The sequence below is a fragment of the Hemiscyllium ocellatum genome, assembly GCF_020745735.1.
Source record: "Hemiscyllium ocellatum isolate sHemOce1 chromosome 27 unlocalized genomic scaffold, sHemOce1.pat.X.cur. SUPER_27_unloc_30, whole genome shotgun sequence".
In the NCBI taxonomy this organism is placed as follows: Eukaryota; Metazoa; Chordata; class Chondrichthyes; order Orectolobiformes; family Hemiscylliidae; genus Hemiscyllium; species Hemiscyllium ocellatum.
In genome coordinates, this window is record NW_026867499.1 from 354,409 (window position 1) to 381,772 (window position 27,364).

At 45.9% G+C, this 27,364-nt stretch overlaps 4 non-coding genes across 4 annotated transcripts; 1 reads left to right on the plus strand and 3 right to left on the minus strand.

Moving 5' to 3' along the window:
* Positions 1–956: 956 nt before the first annotated feature.
* Positions 957–1,028, minus strand: trnae-cuc (transfer RNA glutamic acid (anticodon CUC)). The gene has a single exon. It is a non-coding gene; the product is annotated as a tRNA-Glu (tRNA).
* A 15,842-nt stretch (positions 1,029–16,870) lies between these two features.
* Positions 16,871–16,942, minus strand: trnae-uuc (transfer RNA glutamic acid (anticodon UUC)). The gene has a single exon. It is a non-coding gene; the product is annotated as a tRNA-Glu (tRNA).
* A 5,730-nt stretch (positions 16,943–22,672) lies between these two features.
* Positions 22,673–22,744, minus strand: trnaw-cca (transfer RNA tryptophan (anticodon CCA)). The gene has a single exon. It is a non-coding gene; the product is annotated as a tRNA-Trp (tRNA).
* A 2,801-nt stretch (positions 22,745–25,545) lies between these two features.
* Positions 25,546–25,619, plus strand: trnan-guu (transfer RNA asparagine (anticodon GUU)). Its single transcript has one exon. It is a non-coding gene; the product is annotated as a tRNA-Asn (tRNA).
* Positions 25,620–27,364: the final 1,745 nt, after the last annotated feature.

Here is a 27,364-nt window from a genome sequence, read left to right on the forward strand (position 1 = left end):
TTTGCATGTGTTGTTTTTCTGTCGACGCTAGTTTGAAGTTTCTCATTGACTGTTCGCTCTACTGTGACATCTAGGAATGGCACTTTGTTGCTGTTCTCCTCCTCTTCAAACCAGGAGCCCCCCTCAGGCCACAGTCTCACCACTTGGAACACCAATATACAGACTAGTCAAAGACCTCCACTGAGACTAAAACACCAAGTCGAAGACTCACGCCACTCCAGTTACTCCATCCAAGAATTCTTGAACACCAAAGACAACAAGATAGAAGACGATGGAATAATACTGTCCTTTGGCATACAGCCCTGTTCACATCCATTAACATCAACGTGACCAAAGAAAACTGAAGACACTACTTGAAGAACCAAAGACATAAACACCAAACAGCACCAACTTCATCAGCAAAGATAACACTGTCAAGCTCGTGGAGCTGTGCCTTAGCTCCCACTTCCTATTCAGTAACAAGACTAACAAACAAATCAACGGAACACCCATGAAACCACCAATATCAGGATTCCTAACAGAAGCAATAATGCAGCGTTTCGAACAAACAGCCCTTCCAAAGATCCAACCCAAACTTTGGGTCGGCTACAGTGATGACACTTTTGTCATCACAACGTGAAACAACTTAGAGGAAACCTACAACACCATCAACAATCTCCTTACTGGCATAAAATTCACAAAAGACGAGAACAACAAAAAGTGCTGTTGTTCTAGATGTCACAGTAGAGCGAACAGTCAATGGTCAATTCAAAACAGCGTCTACAGGAAACAACACACGCGAACCAAGTACTTAAGCTGCAGAAGCAATCATCCCCACACATGCAAACAAATCTGCATCAGGATGTCATTTCAACGAGCTACATCACACTGCAGCACCCACGTACGGTGAAGATCAAGAAACAACTGTAAAGCGCATTTCAGAAGAATGGACAGCCCGTAGGCCAGCTAAAAACAGCTTCCCTGACCGGGAATCGAACCCGGGCCGCGGCGGTGAGAGCGCCAAATCCTAACCACTAGACCACCAGGGAGACATAAAGCCGCCCTTGTAGCTCTGCAGAAAATGGCCTCGCTGCCCGGGAATCGAACCCGGGCTGCAGCAGTAAGAAGACTTTCACCGGTGCATCCATCAATGTAACTTTTTTGTTACATTGCGATCTCTATAACATTGGGGAGACTTAGAGTCAAGTCACATCTCCGGGACTCTCCTGCGCGCCTTTATTGGAAAAAAGCGCGGAGTGGACCCGGAAGCTGGTGTAGCGCAAGCTAACCTGGGTAGGTTTCTCTTCCTATAAATGCGCGCAGGAGAGTAACCCGAGGCACTACAGGGGTAGTCCCTCCCACCCGCCCTCCTCCTCTAACCGTATAATAAGATCCGTTACGGTAAGCAGGTAAGTGCTGCATTTTGCTTGTTCTATTCTTCAGACCTAGTTTTCTTTAAAGGTTACTTTTAGAGGGATGGCAGTGAAGACAGTGCAATGTTCCTCTTGTAACATGTTTGAGTTGAGGGATGCCATGGTCGTCACTGCTGATTACACTTGCCATAAGTGCACCCACCTCCAGCTCCTCCAAGACCGTCTTCGGGAACGGGAGCTGGAGTTGGATGAAATTAGAATCATTCAGGAGACAGAGGGGGTCATGGATCGGAGCTTTCGGGAAGTAGCAACTCCAAAGATTGCAGACAGATGGGTGATAGTGAGGGGTACTTGGAGATAGCAGCCCGTACAGCGACCCCTTGCAGTCGTTCCCCTGAAGAACAAGTGTATCATTTTGGATACTTGTAGGGGGGACGACTTACCAGGGGTAAGCAGTGGGGTTCAGGCCTCTGGCACGGAGCCTGTTCCCAATGCTCAGAAGGGAAGGTTGGAAAAGAGCAGAGTAATAGTTATTGGGGACTCGATAGTTTGGGGCACAGATATGTGGTTTTGTGGGGGCGAGAGAGACTCACGATTGGTATGTTGCCTCCAGGTGCAAGGGTACGTGATGTCTCTGATCGTGTTTTCCGGGTCCTTAAGGGGGTCGGAGAGCAGCCCGAAGTCGTGGTCCACATTGGCACCAACGACATAGGTAGGAAGAGGGATGAGGATGTTATGCATACTTTCAGGGAGTTAGGTTGGAAGCGCAGAGTTAGAACAAACAGAGTTGTTGTCTCTGGTTTGTTACCCGTGCCACTTGATCGCGAGTTGAGGAATAGTGAGAGAGAACAGATAAATGTGTGGCTACAGGGATGGTGCAGGAGGGAGGGATTCCGGTATCTGGATAACTGGGGTTCTTTCTGGGGAAGGTGGGACCTCTATAAACAGGATGGTCTACACCTTAACCTGAGGGGCACCAGTATCCTTGGTGGGACGTTTGCTAGTGCTCTTTGTGGGGGGTGGTTAAACTAATTCTGCAGGGGCATGGGAACCTAGACTGTAGCTTTAGGGTGCAGGACCTTGAGTGTAGGGAGGTTAGGAACATGGCATCAATCTCGAAGGAGGGTGCCTCTAAACAGGAACGTGACTTGAAGTGTATATACTTCAATGCGAGAAGTATACTAAATAAGATAGGTGAACTTGCAGCGTGGGTTGGGACCTGGGATTTCGATGTTGTGGCTATTACGGAGACATGGGTAGAACAGGGACAGAATTGGCTGTTGCAGGTTCCAGTGTTTAAATGTTTTAGTAGTGTCAGAGGTGGGGGTAAAAGAGGGGGAGGTGTGGCACTGCTTGTCAAGGATAGTATTACAGCGGTGGAAAGACGATGGATGAAAACTCGCCATCTGAGGTAGTTTGGGCTGAGGTTAGAAATAGGAAAAGTGAGGTCACCCTGTTAGGAGTTTTCTGCAGGCCTAATAGTCCTAGAGACGTAGAAGAAAGGATTGTGAGGGTGATTCAGGAGAAGAGTGAAAGTAATAGGGTGGTTGTTATGGTGGACTTTAACTTTCCAGATACTGACTAGGAAAGCTATAGCTTGAGTACTTTAGATGGGTCGGTGTTTGTCTAATGTGTGCTGGAGGGTTTCCTGACACAATATGTTGACAGGCCAACAAGAGGTGAGGCCGTACTGGATTTGGTTCTGGGTAACGAATCAGGCCAGGTGTTAGAATTGGAGGTAGGTGAGCAATTTGGGGACAGTGACCACAATTCGGTGACTTTTACTCTGGTGATGAAGAAGGTTACGTGTGCACTGTAGGGCAAGAGTTATAGCGGGGGGCAGGGAAATTATGATGCGGTGAGGCATGACTTAGGATGCGTGGCTTGGAAAAGTAGGCTTCAAGGGAAGGGCACAATCGATATGTGGAGCTTGTTCAAGGATCAACTATTGAGTGTCCTTGATAAGTATGTACCAGTCAGGCAGGGTGGAAAGGGTCGTGTGAGGGAGCCGTGGTTTAATAATGAATTGGAATCCCTTGTTAAAGCGAAGAGGGCGGCCTATGTAAAGATGAGGCGTGAAAGGTTCAATTGGGGCGATTGAGAGTTATAAGGTAGCCAGGGAGGATCTAAAGAGAGAGCTAAGAGCAGCAAGGAGGGGACATGAAAAGTCCTTGGTTGGTAGGTTTAGGGAAAACCCAAAGGCTTTCTATAGGTATGTCAGGAATAAAAGAATGACTCGGGTAGGAATAAGTCCAGTCAAGGATAGTAGTGGGAAGTTGCGCATGGAGGCCGAAGAGTTTGGGGAGGCACTGAATGAATACTTTTCATCAGTACTCACTCAGGAACAGGACATTGTTGCCGATGTGAATATTGAGTCACAACTAATTAAAGTGGATGGCTATGAGGTATGTAGGGAAGAGGTATTGGAAATTCTGGAAAGGGTGAAAATAGTTAAGTCCCCTGGGCCTGATGGCATATATCCTAGGATTCTCTGGGAAGCAAGGGAGGAGATTGCAGAGCCATTGGCCTTGATTTTTATGACTTCGTTGTCTACAGGAATAGTGCCAGAAGACTGGAGGATAGCAAATGTGGTTCCCTTGTTCAAGAACGGGAGTAGGGATAACCCTAGTAACAATAGGCCGGTGAGTCTCACTTCTGTTATGGGCAAAGTCTCAGAGAGAATTGTAAGGGATAGGATTTATTAACATATGGATAGGAATAATGTGATCAAGGATACTCAGCTTGGTTTTGTGAACAACGAAGAGCCGATGAGAAAGATGTATACAGTGTATTTAAGGAGAACAGGTACCTAATAAACCCAGTCCGCCGATTTCTCAATGATGCTTCCAAGTTGACTTCAAAAGTTCGGCTTGCCCTTCCATTTTTTCATGTTTGATTTTGTGAGTTTTAAAAACTTCCGCAATCTTCTGACTTGAGTATTGGAGTTGGGAAGTTACGTTGTGGCTGAACAGGACACTGGAATATTGTGGAATACCTTTGGAATATTGTGTGCAATTCTGGATTCCCTCCTATCAGAAGGATATTGTGAAATTAGAAAGGGTTCTGAAGCACCAATGTGTCCACAGAGAGGAAAGGCCCTTCTGCTGCCCTGAGTGCGGGAAGGCCTTTAGTGATTCCTCTGCCATGCGGACACACCAGTTGGTCCACACCCGGGACGGCTGTTCTCATGCCCTGAGTGTGAGATGGCTTTCAGCAGTTCTTCCCACCTGCTGAGACACCAGTGGGTCCACACCGAGGAGAGGCCGTTCTTCGGCCCCGAGTGCAGGAAGGGCTTTGCTCTTTCTTCTGACCTGCTGGCCCACTGGTGGGTCCACATGGGGGAGAGGTTGTTCACTTGCTCTCAGTGCAGGAAGGCCTTCATCAAACCTCAGACCTGCATATCTTTGGACAGGACCACCCAGAGAAAGCCCACGCAGACACTGGGAGAATGTGCAAACTCCTCACAGTCACCCATCTTCCGCAACTACACTGGCACCACACCCCACCTTTTCCTCCGCTACATCGATGACTGTATCGGCGCTGCCTCGTGCTCCCACGAGGAGGTTGAACAGTTCATCAACTTTACCAACACCTTCCATCCCGACCTCAAATTCACCTGGACTGTCTCAGACTCCTCCCTCCCCTTCCTAGACCTTTCCATTTCTATCTCGGGCGACCGACTCAACACAGATATCTACTATAAACCGACTGACTCCCACAGCTACCTGGACTACACCTCCTCCCACCCTGCCCCCTGTAAAAACGCCATCCCATATTCCCAATTCCTTCGTCTCCACCGCATCTGCTCCCAGGAGGACAAGTTCCAATACCGTACAGCCCAGATGGCCTCCTTCTTCAAGGACCGCAAATTCCCCCCAGACGTGATCGACGATGCCCTCCACCGCATCTCCTCCACTTCCCGCTCCTCCGCCCTTGAGCCCCGCCCCTCCAACCGCCACCAAGACAGAACCCCACTGGTTCTCACCTACCACCCCACCAACCTCCGTATACAGTGTATCATCCGCCGTCATTTCCGCCACCTCCAAACGGACCCCACCACCAGGGATATATTTCCCTCCCCTCCCCTATCAGCGTTCCACAAAGACCACTCCCTCGTCAGGTCCACACCCCCCACCAACCCAACCTCCACTTCCGGCACCTTCCCCTGCAACCGCAGGAAATGCAAAACTTGCGCCCACACCTCCTCCCTTACTTCTCTCCAAGGCCCCAAGGGATCCTTCCATATCCTCCACAAATTCACCTGCACCTCCACACACATCATCTATTGCGTCCCCTGCACCCGATGTGGCCTCCTCTATATTCCGCCTACTTGCGGAATGCTTCAGGGAACACCTCTGGAACGCCCGGACCAACCAACCCAACCACCCCGTGGCTCAACACTTTAACTCTCCCTCCCACTCCACCGAAGACATGCAGGTCCTTGGACTCCTCCATCGCCAGAACATAACAACACGACGGTTGGAGGAAGAGCACCTCATCTTCCGCCTGGGAACCCTCCAACCACAAGGGATGAATTCAGATTTCTCCAGTTTCCTCATTTCCCCTCCCCCCACCTTGTCTCAGTCAATTCCCTCGAACTCAGCACTGCCCTCCTAACCTGCAATCTTCTTGCTGACCTCTCCGCCCCCACTCCACTCCGGCCTATCACCCTCACCTTGACCTCCTATCACATCTCCATCGCCCGTCCCCCAAGTCCCTCCTCCCTACCTTTTATCTTAGCCTGCCTGGCACACTCTCCTCATTCCTGAAGGGCTCTGGCCCGAAACGTCGAATTTCCTGTTCCTTGGATGCTGCCTAACCTGCTGTGCTTTAACCAGCAACACATTTTCAGCTTCAATCAGCTTGATGCGATTTGAACACGCAATTTTCTGGTCTGGAGTTAGACGCGCTACCATTGCGCCACAAGCTCACAGACAGCTCAGGAACTCTATTCATTCTTAAGGGAATTGATCACACTACAATGATTTTATGTTATGAGTAACAACGGAGATCAACAGTTCATGTCTGTTCTGTCTCTCCTCCCTCCCATTCTGTCTCTCGAAACAATTTCCAACTCGACGTCAATAAAAAGCTGAAAGAACTGTGGATGCTGTAGATCAGAAACAAAAAAAACAGTATTTGCCGATGACCCTTCCATAGAATTGATGGTGATTGGGAAAACGTTAGTTTATATGCAGGAGATTTTGTGGGAGGAAGGCGGATGCAGTAAATCATAAATTAGGACAGACCCTAAAGCGAGGGAAGAACTGTTGAACAGGAAAGGGAGTTGATAACGATCCACGTGGGAGGGTGAATGGAGACTGTTCGTGGCTAGGAATAAGTAGTGTGTAATGACAGACTATGTAATAACAAGGCTTGGTTTGTATGGAAGGGACGAGGACACTATGGAGTTCAGGCCCTAGAATTACTGAATTCGATATTGGGACCGGAGGGATGGATTGTCTCCAAGTGTAATATTCGGTGCTCTTCGTTCTGCTGGTGCTGAGCTTCGCTGGGACACTACAGAAAACCTGAGACAGAGATGTCGGCCAGGGAACAGGGTGGGGTGTGGAATTAGCAGGCAACTGGAATCTCAGGGTCCTTTTTGCAGGCAGAACGTAGATGTTCTGTGCAGCAGTCACCCAGTTTATGCTTCGTTTTCCCCATTGTAGATGAGACCACAAGGTGAGCAGCAAATGCAGTAGACTGGGTTGTGGTAAGTGCAGGTAAAGTGCCGCTTCACCTGGAAGGTAAGTTTGGGCCTTTGGAGAGTGAGGAGGGAGCAGGTAAATGGGCTGGTGTCACACATTCGGCGGTTGCAGTGGAAAGTGCCGTTGGACTATTGGGGTGGGAATGGGGTTGGGTTGATGGGAATGAAGGAAGAGTTGACCCCAGGTATAACTCCTGCCCATTTAATTATCCGCCAAATAGAGGAATTTGTTAAGTCTGTACAAGGAAATTTTCTAATTCTAAATGTGGATGTACAGACTGGCGAGGGCGCAAATCCTAAGTGTCAGCAACCATAATTCTATTAACGTTAGAATCGTGATTGAAAATAATATATCCGATCTAAAAGTTGAAGTTCTAAATTGGATGAAGACTCAGGTATTAGACAAGATCTTTCAAAAGCTGATTGGGGGCAGTTGTTCGCAGGTTAAAGGACTGCTGGAAAATGGGGAGCCTTCAAATATGAGATAACAAGAGTCCAGACACAGTATGTTCCTGTTAGGGTGAAAGGAAAGGTTGGTAGGTGTAGGGAATGCTGGATAACTAGAGAAATTGAGATTTTGGTTAAGAGAAAGAAGGATGCATACGTCAGGTATCGACAGAGCGATCGAGTGAATCCTTAGAGTATGAAGGCAGTACGAGCGTACATAAGAGGGAAATCATGAGGGCAAAAAGGAGACATGAGATAGCTTTGGAAAATAGAGTTAAGGGTAACCCAAAGGGTTTTTTTATATATATACGTTGAGGACAAAAGGATAACAAGAGAGAGAATAGGGCCCCTCCACACACGGCCTTTGTTTGGAGCTGCAGGAGATGGGGGGTGGGGGGGGTGCGGTGGATGCTGAACGGATATTGTGCATCAGTGTTTGCTATGGACAAGGGCATGGAAGATATAGAATGTGAGAAAGTAGATGGTGACATCTTGAAAAAGTGTCCATATTACAGATGCGAAATTGCTGCATATCTTGAAAAGCATTGAAGCGGATAAATCCTAAGGACCTGATCAGGAGTGCACTAAAACTCGGTGAGAAACTGGGGAAGTGATTGCTGGGCCTCTCACTGAGACATTTGTATCATCAATAGTCACAGGTGAGGTGCCGGAAGGCTAGAGGGTGGCTAACATGGTGCCACTATTTAAGAAAGGTGGTAAGGAAAAGCCAGGGAACTATATACCGGTGAGCCAGACATCCGTGAAGGGCAAGGTTTTGGAGAGAATCCTGAGAGATAGGATTTACATGTATTTGGAAATGCAAAAAATGATTAGGGATAGCCAGCATGGCTTTATGCTTGGGAAATCATGTCTCAGGAACATGATTGAGTTTTTTGAAGAAGTACAAAGTGGATTGATGAGGGCATAGCGATGGACGTGATCTATATGGACTTCAGTCAGGCGTTCATCAAGGGTCCTCATGGGAGACTGGTGAGCAAGGTTTAATCGCATGGAATGCAGGGACAACTAGCCATTTGGATGCAGAACTTGCTAGAAGGTAGAAGACAGAGGGTGTTGATGGAAGCTTTTGCTACACATTTTGGTATTTTGTGCTAGGTTTCTTTTGTAATTTACGAGGACTGCAGGTGCTGGAGATCAGAGCTGAAAATGTGTTGCTGGAAAAGCGCAGCAGGTCAGGCAGCATCCAAGGAGCAGGAGAATCGATGTTTCGGGCATGAGCCCTTCTTCAGGAATTTTTAACTATAAACTATAAAAATTCCCTTAGTTATATATTGTGAAGTGTGAAGGCATTGTGTTCGTCCCCAAGTTCGACCTGAGGCCACCCTTCCTCCATCCCAGTAACTCTGTTGACAGCCTTCATGTTACATTTAAAACTAAGATCGATAGATTCATGATCAGTTGGGGGATGAATAGTTACAGGAAAAGGGCAGGAGAGTGCATGTGCGGAATGTCAGATCAGCCACAATTCTATTGAATGGAGAAGTCGGCTCAAGGGGTTGAATGGCACTTTCCTATTCCTATTGCTTATGGTTCCCGAGCCCTCAACTCTGATACAGTGTCCTGGCTTCAGTATGTGCCATTACTGAGAGCGCTGATGTTCTCTTGTGTAATATCAACAACTTAGCAGCTGCTGAAACCTCTTGCTCCTCTGTTACCTCTAAACACAATAACACAATATGCCAATGTGTTCAGGGGAGGCAATGGTCGACTTTATTGTCAGCAGACTATTCACCCAAGTAATGTTCTGGGGACCTGGGTTCATAACCTGCCACGGCAGATGGTGGAATCTGAATTCAATAGAAATCTGGAATTAAAAGTCTAATGATGAAACCGTTGTGGTTTGTTGTAAAAATCTTATCTGGTTTCCTGCTGTCCAAACCTGATCTGATCTGATCTACATGTGATTTCAGATCCGCTGTCAGCTGGTTGAATCTTCACTGCCCTTTCAGTCAATTCTTAAAGCTCACCTTTTTTAACTATGATGTTGCCAGAATGATTTATAGACGGCATAGGCTGGGATTTTTTTTTCACTGGAGTGTAGAAGGTTGTGGGTGGAGGTTATGGAGGTTTGTTACATCATAAGGGACAAAGATAAGTTGAATAACCAGGGAGTTCAAAATTTGGGAGTATATTTTTAAGATGAGAGGGAGAAGATTTAAAATGGACGAGGGCGGGGGAACCTCTTTTACATTGAAGGTATGGAATGAACTGTCAGAGGAAGTGGTGGATGCAGGTAACGTTACAATGTTTAAAATTATTTGGATAAGTACATATGAGTCAAACACAGGAATGTGGGTCTAATCTTCCCCCAGATATTCAAAGTGACAACCAGTCAGAGGGGGGACAGGGCCATGCGATTCGTTGTTGTGCGGCATGTGTGACAGCTGCAACAAGATGTCCCAACTCCTGTGCTCAATGTTCTGACCAATGATAGCAAGCATGCCAAAAGCCTTCTACACCACCCTGTCTACCCACGACTCCATTTTCTCGGAACTAAAAACCCGTAACACGAGATCTCTTGGTTCAAAATGCTGCATATGAAAAAGATTTGCTGCTTGTTGGTAGACGTTAATATTTGGTGCATGTCTCTCTAATTTGGTATCTTAGACTGAATGCCATCACTGATGAAGTCCAGTGTGCCAAAACCTGAACTTCAAAATCTCTCTGTTCAACGACACTCAAGGTCCTACCATTCACCATGTAAATCCGACCTTGGTTTGACTATACAAAATGTAAGACCTCATACTTAGCTATATTAAACTCCATTTGCCAATAACTTTAAACTTATGCAATCTAGTTCTGGACTCGCCCTCCCCAGGGAAAAGACCTTTTCAATTTACCCTATCCATGCCCTCATGATTTTATAAACATCTATAAAGTCACCCCTCATCCTACAAAACTTCTGGGAAAATGACCCCAGTCGATTCAGCCTCTTCCTGTAGCTCAAACCCTCCAACCCTGTCAGCATCCTTGTAAATGTTTTCTGAATCCTTTCAAGTTTCACAACGTCCTTCCTGTAGCAGAGAGCCCAGAATTGCATGCAGTATTCCAACAGTGGTGTAATCAATATCCTCTCTGAAGAGGATTTAAAAAAATATAACTACAAGCAAATCAGGTTAGTTGGGCATGACTTTCACATAGCAGTTTGTTTTGGCTGTCCTTCATTAATCTATGTTTTTCTTCAGTTATGAGAAAATATTTTGTGGGATGTGATAATTGTGAGCACACCCAACATTTGCTCATTAACCCTCATGGCCCTTGGACAGAGTAGTTGTGACTACATGCTAGAAGGCAGTTGAGAGTCAACCACATTATAGTCGGTCTGGAGTCACAAGGAGTGTGTGTGTGTGTGTGTGTGTGTGTGCGCGCACGCACGTACATGCATGCAGGGTTCATGAATGGTAGGTTTCCTGCCTTAAAAAAGAAAGTTTCTGGAGAAACACAACAGTTCTGGTAGCATCTATGAAGAGACAACAGTGTTACTGCTTTGAGTCCAGTGGTCCTTCAAAACTTGACTGAATTCAAAACATCTCTCCAAAGATTCTGCCAAACCTGTTGAGTTTCCCAAGCAATTTTGCCCTTTGTTGCTGATCTCCAACATCTGCAATTCATTATTTTAGTGACTAACTGTTTCCTGTTTGCCAAGACAGAGAGAAACTCTCACTTCCAGATCTTTTAATTAGTTGAACATAAATTCTACCAGAAGCCATGATAGGATTTCAATTTGTGTTCTCAGAAGACTTTGATCTCTGGGTTGCTCAATCATTATCACTAGATCCCAGTCTTCCCTTCAATGAAAGTGTTCTCCTGAATATTTTCCTTTATTTATTCATGGGATGTCGCACTTTGTCTCCCACTATTATTCTGGGAAACATCAACTTCAATTTCCTGCTGTTTCCCCATAATCCTCAATTCCCTTTCTGATTAAAAAAAAATGTTAGTTTTGAATGCACTTAACAATCCAGGCTCAACAGCTGTCCTAAATATGCAATCCCTTATTTGCAAGTTATTCCCTCAGGTTCTAAACTCACCCACAAGGGTAACCTTTCCCACATGTAGCCTGTCACGTCTCCTCAGAATCTTGTTTGTGACAATAATGTTACCTCGAAATCTTCTAACTTCTAATAACCACGAGCCCAATCTATTCATTTCTCCTTATAAGACATTATTTCCATTCCTGATATCGTCCTGGTCAACCTTCTCTAGTCTGCCTCCAATGTCAGTATATCTTCCCTTAGCTAAAAGGCCCAAACCTTTTGCTTAACCTGTCGATATCCCTCTCCATGTCATCCTCACCACCTGCATTCCCATCAACTGTCTCCACTGCAGTCTTGGCAATAGTACATTCACTTCACTTTTCCAAGTAATTCATATACATATTGTAAATAATTTTGGCCCCAGCACTGATCCCTGTGCCACATTGTTCGTTACAAGTTGCGATCCTGAACATGCCTCTTATCCCTGCTGCATCATTGGTGAGCCAATCATGTATCCATACGGTTAGACTGTCTCCAATATCATGTGAATATCATTGGCTCTGCCAGCAAGTCTTCCCAAACTGTCCTTGAAAAAGTGGTGATGAGCTGCCTCTTAAATTGCTTCACAAATATGATGTGGTCTATAATGAAGGTTCAGGATCGAGTTCCAGGATTTTGATCAATAACATCGAAGCAATGCGTATATGTCACAGTTAGAATGTTGTGTTCACACTTATCTCCTCTTGCTGGTTGAAGTGATGGAGTAGAAATTGCTCTTGAAGAGCCGCCACTCATATAACCAAGCCAGACAGATCGATTGTGGCCAGAGACTCTGCCATTTTGACTTCTCATCAATCTACATTCTTTCCATCCAAGTTTTAGTCACATCAAACTGCCGCGCAATGCTGTTATGGCCTCAGTAAACTATAATAACGGGAAGATCGCTGGAATGATTTTCTACATCCGACTGCAATATAAATACAGATCATTATTTCCAGTTTTGGTGGAACAAAAGACATGGTATTCGTGGATAATAACAGTTAGTGCAAACACAGTTAGCCATCGATAAATATTAATCCTGTTCACTTCAATGGCCAATTTCAATTCAGAAACCAAGTGCACTCGGCTGCTTGTAACATAGACAACATGACACAACGGCTCATAGGAGGAGAAATGGGGCATTGAGGAGGAGTGAAATGTTTGCTTTTGGTCACCTCCACAATTGTTAGAAAAACAGGTTGAAAGGATTCTTAAAAGGTGGCTGAAGTAATGGTGTGGCATAACACTTCAGACAGCGCAAAGTGGAAGACCACTTTCTAGTGGAAGAAAAAGAATTTTCTTATTTCTGAAAGAACTGGGAAACAGAAGAGGGGATGAAATCTGACATGGGAGCTATTTCCTACTTATTGAGGATGTTGCTTCATCACAGTCTTGGTTTCGAGCATAAGCTCTTGATCAGGAATAAAGGGTGGCCCAAGGGGACTGAGAGATAAATGGGAAGGAAGTGGGGCTGGAGGGAAGGTAGCTGGGAGTGCAATAGATAGATGGAGGCAGCAATTGATGGTGATAAGTCAGAGATGAGGGTGGAGCAAATAGGTGAGAAGCAAGGTGGACAGGTTTGACAGGTCAAGAGATTGGTGTCGAATTGGAAGGTTGGATCTGAGACAAGGTACGGGAGAGGAAATGAGGAAAGTGATGAAATCTACATTGATCCCATGTGGTTGGAGGTTCCGAAGGCAGAAGATGAGGTGTTTTTCCTACAAGCGTCGGGGATAAAGAGTTTGGCAGTGGAGGAGGCCCAGGACTTGAATGTCCTTGTTGGAATGGGAGGGGGAGTTTAAGTGTTCAGCCACAGGGCGGTTGGTCGTTTAGTGTCAGTGACCCAGAGCTGTTCCCTGAAACGTTACGCTTGTTGGCATCCAGTGTCCCCAATGTGGATGAGACCATATTGCGAGCAATGGCCATTAACTTATGAATAGATTGCATAAATCTTAGCCTGCCAGAGTTATTTTCTTTCATTAAATTATAGAAAAAATTAATTACATTGTGTGACTGCATGAAACGGTTTGATGGTCAGATTTGAATCATCACACCCAAATGAGACAATGCCATGAATATCAGTGAACTGCTCTTTTTTGTTAAAAACCACAAGTTCTTGATTTATTTTCACAACTTACTGGTATTCACACCTGCACATTCAATGTCAAACTCTGACATCAGAAATGAAATTACACCAGTAATTTTGACTTACAATATTCGAACAAACAAATTAATAGCACACAGTGAATACCAAGTCTGATTAATATGAAATTAAATTTGACCAAACAAATCTAAAATCAAGATGGGAGATAAGAAATGGGGAAGGGCAGAAGGCAAGAAATGCAGCATCATAGAAGGTGCTCCTCCAGAGAATGTATTTTACCAACTACCACGGCTAAATCTAAACACTGATATGATCCTCCAGTTTTAATGTAAACCATAGCCCCATACAGTAGGTACCATTTAAATGAGTAAAAAATGCAAGCCTTGAGCATATCCAGCCTCCAGCCTTACCCCCCGCTTCTTGGTGCTTGGACCTTCCTCCAGTTCCGGGGGTTGTTGAACCCCTGGGCTCCAGCTGCCACTCCTCCATTGAAGAAGCTTTTTGGGAAACAGATGCAAAGGCAAGATACAGAACAGAGCACCTTTGCAAATGAAAGCAGCTTACAGAGACATCACATGATTTTTAGCCATCGACCTCAAGGTTATCTGCCCAGCATACTCACGCAGCACTACTCTGCTTCTGTGCTCCCAGCAGCTGGATTGTGGATCAGTTTAAAGTAGATCCTATATCTCTGACAACATCGGGACACAAGGCAGTGAAGAAAGGTTTCAGCACACTGGCCTTCATCAGTTAGAGAATTGAGTATAGATGTTGGCAAGTTATGTTGCAGTTATACAGGACGTGGATGAAGCTGCACCTGGAATATTATGATCAGTTTTGGTCCCCTTGGTGTTCTGACTTCTGACTTCTTCAATTCTGCGTTTGTGTTGAACTTGATGGGATATCTGAAACTTTTCAGGAGGTGAGCTCAACAAGATTGAAAAATTCCAAGTTACTTGGAGTCTATTTTAAACTTACATCAGGACCAGTAGGCAGAGACACGTACAACATGGAAACAGATCTTTCGTCCAACTTGTCCATGCTGACCTGATATCCTAAATTAACCTAGTCCGAGTGGTTGTTGGGTGTAGGGGAGGCAATTGCAGTCCAGCAGAAAACAAAAACAGCCCACCTACTCTCCCACTGCACCCAGTGTCAGAACTGCCAGAAGGTTCAGTCCTGGGAGGTGACCCAAGACAGCGTCACCGGTAGGATCTGATTGCTGGGAGCGCTGGTGCCCGCTCAGGTGCTTCTGCAAGTTGCAGGAAAACATGAATCTCTTCCCACACTCGGGCCAACTGAAGTGCATCTCCCCAGTGTGGACACACTGATGCTTCAGCAGGGAGGAGGAATTGCTGAAGGACTTCCCTCACTCAGGGCAGCAAAATGGCCTCCTCCCTCCACCCCACCCCCATCCCCGTGTGGACCAGCTGGTGCATCAGCTGTGTGGAGGAGCGGGTAAAGCCCTTCCCATATTCGGGGCAGGAGAACAGCTTATCCCCGGTGTGGACGGACTGGTGCCTCAGCAGGGCTGAGGAATTGCTGAAGGCCTTCCTGCACTTAGGGCAACTGAACGACCTCTCCCCCATGTGGACCCAGCAATGGGCCAGCAGGTCGGAAGAAAGAGCAAAACACTTCCTGAACTTGGGGCAGAAGAAAGGCCACTCTTCAGTGTGGACCCACTGTTGTCTCAGCAGGTGGGAAGAACTGCTGAAGGCCATCTCGCACTTAGGGCCGGAGAACAGCCTTCCCCGGTGTGGAAACAACTGGTGCGTCAGCAGGGCAGAGGAATCACTGAAGGCCTTCCCACACTCAGGGCAGCAGAAGGGCCTTTTCCCCTCTGTGGACCCATTGGAGCTTCAGAACCCTTTCAAATTTCACAATATCCTTCTGATAGGAGGGAGACCAGAATTGCACTCAATATTAACCCAAAGTGGTCTAACCAATGTCCTCTACAACCACAACATAACTTCCCAATTCCAATACTCAGTCAGAGGATTCCAAAAGCTTTGAAAACTCACAAAAAACAAACAGGAAAGAATGGAGGACAAACCGAATTTTTGAGAGTCAACTTGGAAGCATCACTGAGAAGTCGGCGGACTGGGTTTATTGGGTACCCATTCTCCTTAAATACACTATATACGTATTTCTCTCGTGCTCTTCCTAATTTCTCTGTGCTGCAGTGTGTCATGGCTCGTTGAAATAATGTCCTGACGCAGCTTCGTTTGTGGGTGTTGGGATGATTACTTCTGTGGTTAAGTATTTGGTTTGTGTGTGTTGTTTTTCTGTAGATGCTAGTTTGAAGTTCCCCATTGACTGTTCGCTCTACTGTGACATCTAAGAATGGCACTTTGTTGTTGTTCTCCTCCTCTTCAAACCAGGAGCCCCCCTCAGGCCATAGTCTCACTACTTGGAACACCAATATACAGACCAGTCAAAGGCCTCCACTGAAGACTAAAACACCAAGTCGAAGATTCACGCCACTCCATTTACTCCACCCAAGAATTCCTGAACATCAATGATCCGAAGATAGAAGAGGATGGAATAATGATGTCGGTTGACAAAGCAGCCCGGTTCACATCCATTAACATCAACGTGGCCAAAGAAAACTGAAGAAACTATTCGAAGAACCAAAGACACAAACACAGCACCAACTTCATCAGCAAAGATAGCACTGTCAAGCGCATGGAACTGTGCCTTAACCAAACGCTTCATATTCAGTAACAAGCCCTACAAACAAATCAATGAAACACCCATGAAACCACCAGTATCAGGATTCCTAACAGAAGCAACAATGCAGAGACTCGAACAAACAACCCTTCCAACGACCCAACCCAAACTTTGGGTCAGCTACAGCGATGACACTTTTGTCATCAAAAACTGAAACAAATTAGAGGAAACCTACAACACCATCAACAATCTCCTTACTGGCATAAAATTCACAAAATAGGAGAACAACAGCAAAGTGCCATTTCTCGATATCACAGTAGAGCGAACAGTCAACGGTAATATTCAAAACAGCGTCTACAGGAAGACAACACACGCGAACCAAGAACTTAGCTACAGGAGCAATCATCCCTAAACATAAAAACAATCCTGAATCAGGACACTATTTCAACGAGCCATACACATTGCCACAGCCAGTCATTCCGAAGACCAACAAGTAACTGTACAGCACATTTAAGGAGAATGGGTAGCCAAAAAATCTATTGAAAACTGCTTCCCTGACCGGGAATCGAACCCGGGCCGCGGCGGTGAAAGCGCCGAATCCTAACCACTAGACCACCAGGGAGATGCCGGCACTGGCTGACAGCTATACTATAAATTTCTTCCCTGCCCGGAAATCGAATCTGGGCAGCGGTATATCTAAGAGCATATTGTTAAAGTTTGAACATTGCGAGTGTTGAAATTGTGTGAGTCTGAGCGAAATCACAGTTCGAAAAACGGAATGTGGGAACTTCGACGGAGTTTATACGATTTGCACGTCGGAGATATGTCTGCGGGTGCGTGATGGGAGCATAACCCAGGAGGGAAACTATCTGTCCCATTCACTCAATGTCATCTTTAGCAGCTTTCCCGTATGACAGCGCACTGTTCAGCACCTCGTCTTCTGATCTGCTTTCCAAAGATCTTCGACATAATTATTTCACATTGATATATTGGCCCAATGTGCACAGGTGAGATGGCACACTCGTGGAGGTCTGCGGGGTCTTCTCCTTTTCTGTGTATCCTATGTTGAGGAGGGCAATGCTTGTCACTGGTCACTCCGGTGTCAGAGAAAAGTTTAGAAACAAAACGGTTTAATTTTCTGCCGGTAGAGAGGGCCCGGTTCCTGGGGACGGGCAAACAGCAGCAGGGAGACTGAATGAGAAGCAGCTGTCCGGGAAACTCTTTGCCGCTTGCAATTCTGAGAGCAATGTCAAATGTATTTCACACTGAGCAAGACTCAGCTGGTTCAAGAGGTAGGGCGGGGATGGATGGGGGTTCGATGTGTCGCTCGTTGGTCTCGGGGTATGATTCTCCCTTTGGGTCTTTTTCTACACAGACTTGCGAGAGATCCAGGACGAGCCCGCGTTTCATGGCTTGTACCAAAGTGCTTTCAAAAATTTCACAAAAAGTACCTTCGTTAAACGAGATTGGGCTCCTTGGAGTACGGGTGGTGCAGAAAGCAAGGAAGTGAAATGATTGGAGATAGCGTTAAACAGGTTGACGTGAGTGGTGCGATGTTTGAGGAATGTCAGTGATAAAGCTAGATTAGAAAATGCGAACAGCTCTCCTCGGAGAACGGAAGTTTGAAATCTGGCCTGAAGGAACTTTACCAAGTCATGCGGGGTCTCGACAGAGAAAGTAATGTCAAAATCCTCCCACGCCTGAAAGGATCGGCTGGGTTTGAAAGTCTTGAGGAAAAGAACTAAAAGTGACATTAGGAAGAATGCTTTCGTACAGGGAGTGGTTGGGGTCAGAAAATCCCGATCTGACATTTACACAGAGGCATAGACGCAAAAGGGAAATTGGTGGTCATGTTTAAAGTAACAATGTGTAGAATTACATGGAGAAGGCAAGAGAATGATACGAATAGACACGCACATTTACTTACTGTTTCGAACCAGCAGAGCGAAGGTGGGCCGCATGGCCTCCGTCTGCACTGTGACACATGCTGTGATTCAGAATGAAAGCACAGTTCGACCAACAGAATGTGGGAATTTAGAAAAAAAGTTTCTATTTGCACAGCCTCCATACGTCTGCGAAACAGCATATTACACGACAGCAGTGGAGGTCTTTGACATCAGGCTCGAACGTGCATGCCGTGTGCCAGACGAAAGGCTGGAGGGATCTGTGGAAAGCGACAGAGAGAGTAGATGCAGAGTGGCACAGCGAGAGTGTGCTGGCCCCCTAAACCAGCAGTCGATGAATCGAAGCTGCCCCTTGTCATGGAACTTTGTTTTGTATCTTGCCTTTGCATCGACTTCCTGAGGGTCTGGAGTATCATTCCGAAACTCACGCGGTTCAAGTAACATGCTTTTTGGAGGTCTGAGTGGATTTCCCCTATTCTTCGTAGGTTTCCTATGAACTAAATCGCAAAACCACTTCTGTGAAATGCCAATGAGTTGATAAAGTTGAAACACATGCCTTGCAGTTTCGTCCATTCCCTGCAGTAATTCGCCACGCCTGTTCGGACGTGAATGACAAGCCGATCAGTCTGTCACAAACGGTATCACCATTCAGACATAGTCCCCCACCATTAGTACGCATTTCACGGGTTGTGAATAACCTCAAAGAGAGACAAGTGACAGAGTCACCATGGACTCGATGGGCTGAACGGCTTCTGCCTGCGCGAGAATGGTGCTACGTGTTTATGCCGTCCCACTGCCTTTATATGGGACAGAGAGGCTGAGGGAGCAACAGTGGTTCATTTTTAACCATCCCTTCCGTGTTGGACTGCCTGCAGTCCCTCAGCTCAGGGCCGTGGGGATGACTGTCAGTGAGTGAAGGTTTCACTCGGATTCTCTTCATCTGGGACACTTGGGGCTCAGATGTTAACCGCTGCACAGTCGCAGCAAAGAAGGCGATGCCCACTTTGTAAGATTGCTGCGTGAAGACGATTTCTGAACACCAAGAAGGCTGCACAACAATGTGAATTTACCTGGGCGAAGAGTCCTTGGTGTCCATTTCTCTCTGTCCTGCCAGCACAGCATCTTTCTATCTCCCTGATAATAGACGTTGGGAGCAAGTTCACAATCAAAGTTGCTCACTTCCCACGCATTAGTGTAACAGATACCTCTCACCCCAAGGAATTGAGAGATAGAGAACAGAAGAGCGAATGAACTCTTGTCCTCCAACCCCCGCCCCCCAGAACAACGTGCAAGTAGAAACAAATTGGTTTAGTTATCCGCCAGTGGAGATCGTCCACTTCCTGGGGATGAGACAAACATCAGTGCCCCGGGGACAGAATGACAAGCAGAAGTTCTGGAAACTCTTTGCTACTTGCAATACTTGGAGCAATGTGGAATCTACTTCATACTGAGCAAGTTTCGGCTGGCTCAGAGTCTCTAGTGTACATTGCTCTGTGAATTTATATTTGCACATTGACGACATGTCTGCACAACAGCACATGACACTACAGCAGTGAAGATCTTTTAACGTCATTCTCGATCTTGCAAGTCACACGCCAGATGAAAAGCTGAATACTTCTCTGGAAAAGCTGCCGTGTAATGCAGGAGAATGGCACAGCGGGTGCATGCTGGGATGATAACCCAGAAGCGAAACCATTTCCTCCTATTCACTCAATGCCATCTTTAGCAGCTTTCCCGTATAACGGCGCTCTGCTCTCTCCCTTACCTTGCTTCCCAAAACTTCGGGTATCTGAGTTAAATATGTCACATCGATACGCAAGTCAAATTTATACAGTTGCGCTGGCACCCTGGTGGAGCTCTGAGTTGTCTTGTCCTGTTCTATGTCGCTGTCTTCTGATCTCGTGTGAAACCTCTTCTCTCAGATGGCAATGAACCGGTGAAGTTGAAACACATGACTTGCTGCTTTTGTGCATTTGCTGCAGTAAAGAAACCAACGCCCGCGTAACAAAAGACTCTCTGCAGGATTGCTGTGTCAAGACAAATTCTGAACCCCAAGCAGGTTGCACAAAACTGCACTCATACCAATTTCCCTGAGGGAAGAGTCTCCGGTGTCCATTTCTCTCTGTCCGGACAGCACAGCATCTTTCTATCTCTCCGTTAACAGGACCTTTGGAACAAGTTCAAAGTTGCCCATTTCCTCCGCATGACTGTAACTGACTTCTCCTGCCTCACGTAATAGTGAGATAGAGAGAGAGCAGAAGAGCGAATGGGCTCTGGCTTCCACCAGCACAGCTTGTAAGTAGAAACAATATGGTTCAATTGTCCACCAGTGGAGACAGCCCGGTCCCTAGGGAACGGGACAAACAGCAGCGTCCAGGGAGCAGGGAGGCAGATTGAGAAGCAGATGTTCTTGAAACTCGTCCCTGCTTTCAATTCTGGGAGCAATGTACAATGTATTTCGTACTGAACAAGTCTCAGCTGCTTCAGGAGGTGGCTGCAACCATGGCTGGGGGCTCGTTAGTCTGGGATATGATTCTAGCTTTGGGTCTTCTATTATATGCAGCCGTGTGAGAGTTCCCGGGTTCCAATCCCAGGCGAACTCTCATTTCTTAAATTGACATGAGCAAAAATGCCCGATCAATTTTCTCAAAAAGCCGCTTCTTAAATAAGATCGGACTGCCTGAATTAGGGACGGCGCGGAGCCGCCATTGCAGAGAACACGGCGAAGGGAAACACGTGTTGAAAGTGAAAACAAGTATTGCAGATTTTTGGCCCGAGCAATCCGAGTCTGAATGAATCCTCCACCTGCATTACGCTCAATTCTGAGGGTGGTACTTCAGGAAGCGGGGAAGTGAAGTGATTGCAGACAGCACTGAACATGTTAACGTGAATGGTACTGTCCTGAGGAATGTCAGCAATGAAGGGAGATTGGAAAGTTTGGGGCTGCTCTCTTTGGAGAACAGAGGGCTGATAGCTGGCCTGATTGAGGTTTTCCACATCATGAGGGTTTTCGACAGAGGAAATAATGCAGTGAAAATGATCCCAGGCCTGAAAAGATCGAGAACGATTTGGCAGAGATTTAAAGTCATCAGGAAAATAAATAAAAGTGACATTAGGAAGACCGTTTTCGCACAGGGAGCGGGGCCAGTAAATCCCTGTCTGACAGTGACAAAGAGGCAGATTCAATGGACACAAAAGGAAATTCGGTGGACATGTTCAATGTAACAACGTGCAGATTTACAGAGAACAGGCGACAGAGTGGACACGTATTTACGTATTGTTTTGAACCAGCAGAGCTAAGGTGGGCTGCATGGCCTCAGTCTGCGCTGTCACGGATTTCGTGATTCTGAGTGAAATCGGAGTTGGACCAACAGAATGGAGGAAATTTGACAACGGATATATTCTGCCCAACAGGATACTCCATTACAGCAATGAAGGTGTTTTGACATCATTCTCGAAGGTGCATGACACAATGCAGATTCAAAACTGAGGATTCATTTGAATCACTGAATAATTTGTTTACAGTTATTCAGTTGAGGTGAGTGGAGTTGCGCATTGGGAGCCACTCCAGTTGATCTGTCGAAGCCGTTTTCTCCTGTGTGATAGTCCCACCAGCACTCCAATTTGCTGTGCTTCCAGTCAGTAGATACAGATTACTGTCCCATACTGATACATGGGCTTGTGAAGGTCTGAGTGCTCTTCTCCTGTTCTCTGTCGGCCTCCTATGATCCGAATAATCAAACTTCTCTTCTCCGAGAGTAGGAATAAACTGGTGAAGGTGAAACATATCAGTTGCGGTGTGTCCCATGTGCAGGAGGCCCTGCAGTAATTCCCCACGCTGTCTCACACAGCAGCATCCTCTCGGTGAATTACACTTGGCAAAAAAATCGATTGAACCAAATCAGTGTCCGCCACAGTATTTTAGTGACACCGTTTATAAAATTCAGGCTCACCGTTAATGTGGGGAGGGGGCGTCAGACTGTAGTTTCCGCTCCTTATGTTGAATAAAGATAATTTTAACTGTGTCCAGTGAGAGGAAAGAATTTGCTGTTGGTGGGAAACATTTCTATCTGAACTCGCTGTCACTCTGCTGCAACAGGAGGAGCTGGGACCTCCTGATGGATTGAAATATAAAGATGGGAGGTTATGGATTATACTGTAAAACTGTCGGTATAATGTTATTCACATCGCGCTGTCACCAACTGACCGAAGAGGCTGTGTTTAAATCGCGCGATGAACAGTTCGTGTTTTACTTCTCACATTGTGGGGAGCTGAGCATTTACCCAAACACTGGGCACACCATCTCCCTGACACAGTGTTCACAAATCAAACTGACAGCAAAGCTTCACGTGTGATCGAAAGTTTCCGCAAAGGAGACTTAGCTCAACAAATGCACAGAGGGAACACAATCCTTCCTTGAAGGTGAAAGGTAAGAAGCCCATTTTTAGTGAGCCTGACGTGATTTGAACACGCAACCTTCTGATCTGGAGTCAGACGCGCTACCGTTGCGCCACAAGCTCACAGGGAACTGGTCGCTTCTATTCATACTTAAGGGAAGTGATCGCACTACAATGATTTTCCGTTTTGAGTAAGAACGGAGATCAACAGTTCATGTCTGTTCTGTTTCTCCCCCTCTCTTTCTGTCTCTCGAAACAATTTCCAACTCTGTCTCAATGAAAATCTGAAAGAATTGCGGATGCTGTATATCAGAAACAAAAAACAGGAGTTGCATGTGACCCTTCCACAGAACTGATGGTGATTGGGAAAATGTCGGTTTATATGCAGGAGATATTGTGGGAGGAATCAAGGACAATGAAAATGAAATGTCAAGGCTACATGAGAAAAACAAACCAGTAAAGTTGCTGAATGACTTTCTGCTGTCCTATTCGATTAAAAAAGATGACAAGAAATACAGAATATAACTTCAGTGCTAGATTAGAATGTGAAAAACAATAGCCACAAAGCTTTTATAACAGTGAATAACATCAAATATATACCATATGAAGCAACATATGTCTACATTTAAATCAACGGGCCAATCCGTTAGATTCTGCTCCATCCCATGAGTAATTACACTTTTAATTCTGAACATGAGGAAAGTAGTAATCTTTTTCCTCAATGCAAATTGTATCCACTGTCTCCAGTCAATAAATATCTCTGAGAACATCGGAGTCAAGTCACAGCGCTGTCAGATGAAGGGGAAGCTGAAATAACGCCACACGCTGCTCACGGGCACATTTTACTTTCCCCAACTCAACGCCTCAACCACTGTGGCTCCTGGGAGTGGAAAGAAAACAATCACCAAAACCCAGTCTTAGTTTTGTGAATCTTCAGAAAATAAGCAAACCTTCATCCCTTCGGATTTTCTATCCTGGGCTGACAGGGATGGGTTTTGTCACTCTTTTGTCGGATATTGCAAGTGGATGTTGTGCAGAAAAGCACCACAATGCAATCTGATCAATCAGGACCTGGATGTTTTCGGTCTTTGAATGTAAGTGTTGTGCTCCAGAACTTTGTTGTTCACAGTTTATAATACTAATCTTCCCAGTCCCCTGTATCACTTGTCGAAAATGTTTAATTTGCGTCTTGTAATCCTTTCACTGTCTGCTAATTAGTGTTTTACCTAAGTTATCTTGACCTTGCATACCTCAAGCCTCAAGCTAATTTCACGAGAAACCTTCTCCAGTTCAAAAGCCAACTGTTAGTGATGGCTCCTTTTCTTGTACCGTATCCAATTTCCGATCGATGTTGTTAATGTCCCTTTTATTCCTTCAGATCTATGTTTCGCTCACAGGGCATGAACAGAACTGTCACCAAATACATTTACCAATCTACGTTCATTCTATCGATTGTATTAGCATTTTCAACATTTCTCATCAAAATACCTCGAGAGACTTTCATCACCATTTTCTGTGAACAGTTCTACATTAGCTTTGCTGAATGAACCCCAAATTTCTTGAAGTGGCTCCTTATTTTCGGCCCTGATTATTCATCTCTCTACGCACGGAAATGGATCCTTCCCACCCGCTCTGTCCCTCATCAATGTGTGTAATTCAATTCAATCTCCCATCAGCCTCCTCTGTCCTGATCAAATCCAGGGGAATAGGAGACGTTGGGGCTATGGCGCTAACAGGACAAGTCCAGTACTCACCTTTCCTGTTAGAGCAATTCCATGAGAAATTTTTGGCCACAACTTTGGGAGTGTAGTTGTGGCCGAACATTTAAAGTGCTGGCGTGGAGATCCTTTGGGGCTTCCCCGCCCAGGGTGGTAACCTGCTGACTATGCTTTCTTCTCTGGCGATTTTAAATGACTTCCTGTTGTTTGCATTATCGCTCAAACTTCACAAAACCCGTCTCAATAAAGTCCCGTTTTCTCATGTCTGGGAATTGATTGCCATGCAGGAAACTCGTGTTCGGAACAAACCGCGTACCAGACTCAAAACGTCAGCTCTGTTTACCTTTCCACAGATGATGCACGACCTGTTGGCTTTCTGCAGTATTCTCTGTGTTTATTAGGCACAAGTGCTGCTTTTCATTCAAGATCTTCAATTCCTGTCCTCTGGTAACTGACTCTCGTCAGTGGCAATTGGTTCTTCTGATCATTAATCTGCCCATTCCCACCGCTTCTTCTCCCATCATTACCAACAGCCCCAGGAAATCTCCAGTTAAACTTCTTTGCTCCAAAGCGAACAGTCCCAACCTTGGGAATGTCTCCCCACAATGGAAATTCCTCATCCCTGGAAATGAAGCATGGCGTACACTTGGGAAGAGATTTTGGCAAAATATTGTCAGTTAGGGAATAGAAAATTGTTCATGAAGCAAAACAGAAATCCCAGTCTCCAGCTTTGTGAACCTTTAGAAACTCTTTGGGAAGCGGATTTAGATGAGAATGAAAGATGAACCGTCCGACTGAGCAGAGACAGTCCAGACACCGTCCCCTTGTTGAAGAGGCCGGGAGATTGACTCTGATGTTCTCGGGACATGAACTGATCTGAGACATTGAAAGAATTGTCGTTCGTGCACATCAGGAATTCAAACACTTTCTCGCCTCCGAGCCAATGAGGGAACTCGGGAACAGGCAAAACACTGAAAGGCTCGAAGGGCGACGGTCCCGGAGGAAGATAACTAGTTCCTCGTGACATGGATATGTCTGCAGAGGGTGGGATCAGACTGTCCCCGGTGTCTCCACAATGAATGTCCCAGGCATTATTAAGGAAAAGTAAAAGTGATAGACGACAATTGTAATTCTAGGCGGGGCAGGCTGAATTATGAATTCACTAATAGCCTCCCCTAAGTGATGGCGCAGTACCCGACCTCGCCTGTCTCTGTGGCGCATTTGGTCAGCGCGTTCGGCTGTTAACCGAAAGGTTGGTGGTTCGAACCCATCCAGGGACGCGTAGTTGGCTGCTCTTTCTTGGCTTCGTGACTTTGTGCCCTTTGACGGGGTCAGGCGAATGCTATTCAAACGGAAACCTCCTCCACAAAGGTATTATTGTCTAACGTAAGGGACTGCGGATGCTGACATCCCGAGAAATAAAAGAAAAACTCGGCAGATTTGACAGCACCTGTCAGAGAAAACGGAATTCTGAAATGCTGTGTCTGATTCTCTTTCCATAGATGTTGCCTGACCTTCTCCGTTCCTCCTGAATTTTCTATATTTGTGTTTAACTGAAAGTGCATTTCATCTTTTGCGATGAAACTCTCGCAGTGTGCAGATATTTAAACCTTTCGAATCACTGAAGTGAATGGATTCAAACAAACTCTGCGATGATTCACTCTTTCTCAGCTCCGCAGGCAGACAGACCTGGGAAATGAAGCTGTCAGTGTAGTTCTGTATTCGTGGACTGAGTGGTTTATGCGATGGACTTGAAACCCATTGCGGTTTCCCCACGCAGGTGTGACCCCTGCCGACTACAAAATGAGAAATATCGTCGACAAGAAACGGAGCTTGCTCCCCGGCTTCTTCTTTAAGATTCAAATCAGTGGAGGGGGAAAAATATTTCACTCACATTGGGACTGGTGGGAAACTGCAACCCACTGCCTGTTCGGGTGGAACAAGCAGATATCCGCAGAGCTTCTTTTGAGGCTATGAGCCAAGTGTCTGCAAATGAGACTAGAACAGTGAGGGACATGAAATCGTGATCGAAATGAAGCAGGCACCTGAGGACAAGGGTGTTTCCTTTGCCAGTGAAAGATACTGCTTCACAAAGTTGGGACTGTGGAAGGGAATCAGTGACGCTGATTATCTTTGGTTGTTGACCTTGTGACTGTTCCCATTGCTGCGCATGTCCGTGTTAGCGTCAGAACTCTGCAGCATGGTGGCGTTAGATACGCACAGGGCCAGGGCGCAATGAAAAACGCATCTGTCTCCACCTACCTGTTTGAAATCCAGCTCACAGCTTCTTCACACACCCCAATTAATCTTTCTCATTGTCCTGAAGCCGGCAAACGGTTTGAATTCCCGATCTGCGGGAATGAGAATCTTTTCACTGTCTCGCGTCAATAAATGTCCCTCAGAACATCGGAGTCAAGTCACAGCGGAAGCTGGAATAGCCTCACACGCTGCTCACGGGCACATTTTACTTTCCCCAACCCACCGCCCCAACCACTGCGGCTCCTGGGAGTGGAAAGGAAACAATCACCAAAACCCAGTCTTAGCTTTGTGAATCTTCAGAAAATAAGCAAACCTTCATCCCTTCGGATTTTCTATCCTGGGCTGACAGGGATGGGTTTTGTCACTCTTTTGTCGGATATTGCAAGTGGATGTTTTGCAGAAAAGCACCACAATGCAATCTGATTAATCAGGATCTGGATGTTTTCGGTCTTTGAATGTAAGTGTTGTGCTCCAGAACTTTGTTGTTCACAGTTTATAATACTTTTCTTCCCAGTCCCCTGTACCACTTGTCGAAAATGCTTAATTTGCGTCTTGTAATCCTTTCACTGTCTGCTAATGAGGATAGCGTTTCCGTGTTTTACCAAAATTATCTTGACCTTGCATACCTCAAGCCTCAAGCTAATTTCACAAGAAACCTTCTCCAGTTCAAAAGTTAATGATGGCTCTGTTTCTTGTCAGCTTTTTATTGAAAGAGAGTTGGAAATTGCTTCGAGAGACAGGAGGAGATGGGGGAGAAACAGAACAG